At 42.3% G+C, this 6,861-nt stretch overlaps 1 long non-coding RNA gene across 2 annotated transcripts; it reads right to left on the bottom strand.

Moving 5' to 3' along the window:
• Positions 1-721: 721 nt before the first annotated feature.
• LOC119337502 lies at positions 722-4,257 on the bottom strand. Of its 2 annotated transcripts, XR_005163352.1 has the most exons (4): positions 3,430-4,257; positions 3,083-3,289; positions 1,588-2,272; positions 722-1,071 (listed from the first exon to the last, which is right to left on the bottom strand). It is a non-coding gene; the product is annotated as an uncharacterized LOC119337502 (long non-coding RNA). The 2 variants fall into 2 exon arrangements; XR_005163351.1 differs by having other exon boundaries at positions 722-2,272.
• Between the last annotated feature and the right edge of the window lie 2,604 nt (positions 4,258-6,861).

The raw sequence follows: 6,861 nt of genomic DNA, 5'->3' as shown, positions 1-6,861 counted from the left end.
GAGAGGTGCGGGGGAGGAGGAATAAGTGGAGGGGGTGGGGCACGGTTGTGGATAAGGTGAGCCTATGCCGACGGCTTAGCCGTCGGCATAGATGGACGTGCCACGTGTCAATCTATCACTACAAGAAATATGTCAACTTGTGACCTTGACTATTGGTCACTAAAAGGTCATTGTTTTTCATTTGCGACCTTTTTGTGACCAGAAACAGAAGGTCAAAAGCTGGCAGTCGTAAACTGAAATTAACGACCTTCTCTGTGAGAAGGTCGTAGACGTTTACGACCAAAATATGTCTACTGTTTTGTTTTGGTCACTAGCTGTCTGCCCAGGCCACGTCGGATCCAACGTGGCAATCTGACGTGGCTAAATTGCGACCAATTGAAAAGGTCACTGACAAGCAAGATTCAGCCCGGTCCGATTGGGTGCTTTACATGGGCTAGGCCCAACAATTCAGCCAATTTATGATTTTCTTTCCCTTTATGTTTTTGGGCCTTTTCTATCATGTGCCCTTACCTTTCCACATAGTTCATTTCCTTTTTGTTTCTATTTTATATTTGAGTCGAGGCCTGCTTATAGTACTTCTGAATAGGTTTTCAGCCCAAGTTGTTTTGGGCCATGGCATCTTAATAGTACAAGCATATTTGGGTCGTGGCCACTATCAGGTCCAGTAAGAACATTTTCTGGAGAATTTAATGTTCAAGTTAAATGTACACAACACATCACAGGAAAATAACACATACAACAGCAAATAAAATTTCATTTCACTCCTACAGCTCACTACATCACAGTACATGACAATCATTCAAAATAGGACGCCACACGCCACGGAAGCAAAATAAACAGTACTGCTCTTGGATGCAAAATAAACAGTACTAGGCAGTATTGTTTACTAGGCAGTAGACGAGTACATCTCATTTCAAATAAACATTACTGCTCTTGGAAGCAAAATACGCCGCCACATGCCATGGTGCGTCATCTTTACTCGATCTGGCCCCAAGTAACCAGCAGCGCTGCTTGCTCCCTTGGCCCAGCTCCTTGCTGCCGAGGATGGACGAGACTCGGATGCGGAGCTCCCTGCACATGACATATTGTGTCAATGCTTGCAGCAATAGAAGGAACTCACATACCATAGAACTTGCACAGTAGTGTATCAACACCCCAAAGATTTGACTGAGTTGAACTGTTATATAACCATCCATAGAGCTGGCAGAAGTTACAGGTAAATAAACATCCATAGAGCTCACATGCTGTATTTCAGTAGAAAGAAGCATCAACTCACTATTCTACACAAAAAGCTAGCCCATACATGCACAGACACCAGAACGGTACATAGAATGAAGCACAGGGCTAGTACTTGCTACCCTGACATTTCAGGCATTCTAGTATTTAGGAGATTTGGCTTCCAGCAGAAAATGAAGTCTATCAACAACCCTAGCTAATAATAGCAAATTAAACTGTATAATACCAGGCAAGATACAAACTGCTAGTCCTGATATGAAGTGCAAGCATCTTCAGTAGTTGAATCTAACACATAGTCATATATCAACCAATGGTAAGGGGGAAAAAGAACAGGGAACGGCGAGGTTATACCTGATCTTCTTGAGCCTCTCAAGGTCATCCCTGAGCTTCATGTCGACGGCGTTGGAGACGACCCGGGAGATATGATGTTTATATAATATCTTAAGTGATCTTAAATAGCTAGCAACAAAGTCTACTACAACATCTCAGTCAATGAAATCGCATACGGTTATGGGACTATGATTAACCAAAACAGTGCAAATCAATCTATTATAAGACAAAATAATGCTGATTTAAGAAAATATCAGCATCAAGCACTCATTCAACTGCACCAAATTAACAGTACCATAATCTGTATGGTTAATGTTCAAACACACATGTGAAATCATATTGTCAAATGCATGCACATATACCACTAATATCTCTGCAGCAGCATTTGCCCGCCATTTTACAAATAATCAAGCTACACAATATTACTATGTTATAAATCAGACATGGGTTAGACAGAGTAATGTTTTGTGTCAGGATCAGATTGCATGATAGGACTACAGTATATAGGAGATCTAGGCTTGGATAAAACAGTACTACTTCAGAAGCAGAACAAGACAACATCACTAAGAAGATAATCAGAACCAAGTTGTTGTTGGACGACTGCACCTTGGTGGTGTTGTTACCGAACTGCTTGATCAAGAAGTAGTTGTTCTTCTTCACGAGCTCCCAGACCGGAGACCCTGGAACGGTAGTCATTTCCCTTGGCCTAAATCACCAAAACAACAACCAGAAGTCATATCTTACAGCTAGGAACAAGCACATGACACACTAATCCTACAGAATGTGGAAACATTTAACCATTTGACGCAAAATTGTATGCTGATTGCAAGTAGAAACATGGGTTACAAAAAATATACAGCAGAAGCAGCAGTGAAGCTTAAGCAGCTGTCAAAGGCTTGCCTACAAGGTACCAGAAAGGCACAGATTTTGATAGCACTGTCAACATTAGCACTTTTCAATTTGTAAAGCATCAACTCGAGGAATACCAATATCATATTAACTGTATCACACAATAAAAATCCAGAACAAAGTCTGCAGCTCAGTTCCAAAGAACTGACTGAAGTGACTTGGAAACTGAAGTGATTGTCTAGCAAACCAAAGATCATCTAACAATCTCTAATGCAAACTTGTCTAGCTTAACTATAACAGAAATATCAACACTGTTCGCCTGATTCAAACTTAACTATAACAATCTTTTTTCTACTGCGTAGAAGCAAGTATCATTCCCTTATCAGCTAGTGAATGTCATTGGCTGATAATTGCAGAGCAAAATCATCATTTAACTGAACCAAACGATGTAGCATCAATGGATCCTTCTCATCAATTAACTGAACCAAATGTTTTTATACTTTTAAGGACAAGTGTAAAAAGAGAACGGGATGACCGCACAATATTGGTAAAGCATGTTTGAGCTGACAATCTCTTTATTAGACTTAACTGAACAAGACTCACTGATGAACATATGTATCCCAATATTGCATACATACACACACTAAGGAAGATGAAGGAAACTCACCGTATTAACCCTGCATACTACTGCTGCAACCCATTAGCCTGCCTAGTCAGAATCTGAAAGTGTGGTGACGCAGCTGCGCCCCTCTGCCATTGGAGGCAGAACTGCATCTACTTGAAGGTGTCATGCTTGGTTGGCCCCGTGGAACTGGAAAGCATCCCGGAGGGCCATGGAGTCGGTGAGGTGGAACCATACGCCTGTGTGCTCGACCTGTGCAAGCCAGCACCAACACCAATTAGCCATGATATCATGCATATAGTAGATGTGTGCATAGCACAACAGCATGAACCTTGATTGGGGTTTTCTGAAATATACTACTGTACAAAGCAATGCAGGAGGAGCGTGCATACCATTGGAGGTAGTAGCATGGACGACCGCCACCCCGTCGAAATCCAGACCCTTAGAGCGCCGCCATGGATCGGGTGGTGCGGGCAGGAGGTTGCAGGGCGGGTGGGGTGGCGCATCGCAGGGCCTCTGGAAGAAGGCCGGTCAGGGGGCCAGTGGCTGCCAGATCCGCCGGTTTTGGGTCCGCACTGATGGCCATCGCGGCCGGGATCCGGTGGAGGAGGCCTCGCGAGGGGGCAGTGGTGGCCGGATCCCACCATCATCGCGGGGTGCGCCGGCAAGTGGGGGCGCACCGGCCCGAACCACCCACGTTGGAGGAAGAAGGCGAGGGTGGGGCAAGGCTCCGATGGAGCTGGAGGAAGGAGGAGGTGGGGCTCTGGTGGTGGAAGGAGGTGGAGAAGGAGGGGGGTCGATGGGGGAGACGAAGAGGAGGGCGTCGCCTTCCTCGGAGTGGAAGCAGCCGGTGGCGGGGTCGGAGATGAGGACAAACTCGTTGCTGGGGTTGGAGAGATGGTGCTGGAGGAAGGAGGAGGTGGCGGCAAGGGGATTGGGAGGCGGCGGCAAGAGGGTGGTGGCGGCGCTCGGCGCATGAGGATGAGAGGGTGGTGGCGTCGATCTGGATCAGGGAGATGGTGGCGGCGCGAGGAGGCGCGGATCCGGAAGGCCCACTGTGGCCATGGCGGGGGACATGACCCACTTGAGGACAGGGAGGCGTGGGAATTCGGGCTCCTCGCCGTCGACAACCATGGTGCGGGGGCGGGGAAGGCGGCGGCTAGGGTTTGGCGAGCGGGTGTGGGTGCGGGGGAGAGAAGGGTTGGAACGGTGGGGAGTGGGGGGCGTGGGGGCTGCGTGGGTGAGTGGGTGTGGGGGTGAGAGGACTACGTGGGTGAGAGGGTGAGGGGATGAGGTCTGCCGTTGGATCCGGGAGCATCCGACGGTGTCTGATACATGATCCGCGTGATATGCCTATGGACCAATCAGAACGTAACAAACAATTTGAAGACCTTATGACCTTCCAAATAGGTCACAAAAAATAATTTTCCATTTTTTTAGTGCTCAAAATGAGTTTTTTTTTGTAAAAGACCTACCAAATATTTTTTTCAAATGATATCATACTCTGCAAAATTTTACATCTTGGATTGGTAAACAGTATAGACAAAGGGATTTCTTTATCTTTTTTGCACAAAAAAACAATTTTCCATTTTTTTGAGTGCCCAAAATAAATTTTTTGTGAAGGACCTACCATATATTTGTTGCAAAATTGGATCAAATCAATTTTCTAAAATCTAGGCCATATTTAATGGACAATTGACCCAATGGTTGGGTATAAAAAGTTTTGATCCACCTCTCGTGAAAAAGACAAATTCCCGCTGATTGAAATGGAAGCGGGTCAAATTTGAACTGTAGCTGCCTCGTAGTTTGCTCTTTATTTTTTTCTAAAAATCATTTCTAGGTACATAAGTATCTATTTAATAAGAGAAACGCCAATTTTTTTCAAGATTCAACCACTAGCTAGGAACGGTCATTCCCGCCGTTTTGACCGCATTTTGGAACGGGCATAAAAAATTCAAAAAAATTCAAAAAATTGGAAAACCTTCGCATCGTGTCATTATATGTGGCCAAGTTTCCAAGAAAAATAATAAACTTGTAATACGGAAATTATTTAAAAAAAGTGTTCTCAAAAATAAGCTATCATGCGTGAAGATTCATGGCTTTCAAGCCAAATGATCAATCTTATGGCCACATTCATGGCATAGTTTGTTCAAATGATCTCATATCGTGCACAAGGGTGCATCTTGGAATTCCAAACAATGTTGCCTAAGGGTGTTTTCATTTTCTTTGTACGAAAAATTCATTTTCCATTTTTCGAGTGCCCGAAATGAGGGTTTTTTGTGAAGGACCTACCAAATATTTGTTGCAAAATTGGACCAAATCAATTTTATAAAATACTAGGACATATTTAATGCACAATTGACCAAATTCTTGGGTGTAAAAAGTTTTGATCCACCTCTCGTGAAAAAGACAAATTCCTGCTGATTTAGTTGGAAGCGGGTCAAATTTGAACTGTAGCCGCCTCGTAGTTTGCTCTTTATTTTTCCCAAAAATCATTTCTAGGTACATAATTATCTATTTAATCAGAGAAAAATAAAAAAAATTCAAGATTCAACCACTAGCTAGGAACGGTCATTCCCGCTGTTTTGACCGCATTTTGAAACGGGCATAAAAAATTCCAAAAAAATAAAGAAATTGGAAAACCTTCGTATTGTGTCATTATATGTGGTCAAGTTTCTAGGAAAAATAATAAACTTGTAATATGGAAATTATTTTAAAAAAGTGTTCTCAGAAACGAGCTTTCATGCGTGAAGAGTCATGGCTTTCAAGCCAAATGATCAATCTTATGGCCACATTCATGGCATAGTTTGTTCAAATGATCTCATATTGTGCACAAGGGTGCATCTTGGAATTCCAAACAATGTTGCCTAAGTGAGTTTTCATTTTCTTCGGACGGAAAATTCATTTTCCATTTTTCGAGTGGCCGAAATGAGATTTTTTTGTGAAGAACCTACCATATATTTGTTGCAAAATTGGACCAAATCAATTTTCTAAAATACTAGGACATATTTAATGCACACTTGACCAAAGGGTTGGCTGTCAAAAGTTTTGATCCACCTCTCGTGAAAAAGACAAATTCCCGCCGATTCAGTAGGAAGCGGGTCAAATTTGAACTGCAACTGCCTCATAGTTTGCTATTTATTTTCTCCAAAAATTATTTCTAGGTAAATAAGTATCTATTTAATCAGAGAAACACCAAAAAAATCAAGATTCAACCACTAGCTAGGAATGGTTATTCCCGCCATTTTGACCGCATTTTGAGAAGGGCATAAAAAATTCAAAAAAATAAAAAATTGGAAAACCTTCACATTGTGTCATTATATGTGGCAAAGTTCCAGGAAAAATAATAAACTTGTAATACGGAAATTATTTTTAAAAACTGTTCTCAGAAATGAGCTATCATTAATGAAGATTCTGGCTTTCAAGCCAAATGATCAATCTTATGCCCACATTCATGGCATAGTTTGTTCAAATGATCTCATATTGTGAACAAGGGTGCATATTGGAATTCCAAACAATGTTGCCTAAGGTAGTTTTCATTTTCTTTGCACGAAAAATTCATTTTCCATTTTCCGAGTGCCTGAAATGAGTTTGTTTGTGAAGGACGTACCATATATTTGTTGCAAAATTGGACCAAATCAATTTTATAAAATACTAGGACATATTTAATGCACAATTGACAAAATGGTTGGGTGTCAAAAGTTTTGATCCACCTCTGGTGAAAAAGACAAATTCCCGCCGATTCAGTAGGAAGCGGGTCAAATTTGAACTGCAGCTGCCTCATAGTTTGCTATTTATTTTTTCCAAAAATCATTTCTAGTTAC

The sequence above is a fragment of the Triticum dicoccoides genome, chromosome 7B, assembly GCF_002162155.2.
Source record: "Triticum dicoccoides isolate Atlit2015 ecotype Zavitan chromosome 7B, WEW_v2.0, whole genome shotgun sequence".
Taxonomy (NCBI): Eukaryota; Viridiplantae; Streptophyta; class Magnoliopsida; order Poales; family Poaceae; genus Triticum; species Triticum dicoccoides.
The sequence above is the reverse complement of the archived record's forward strand: the minus strand, read 5'-3'. Positions and strand labels throughout refer to the sequence as shown.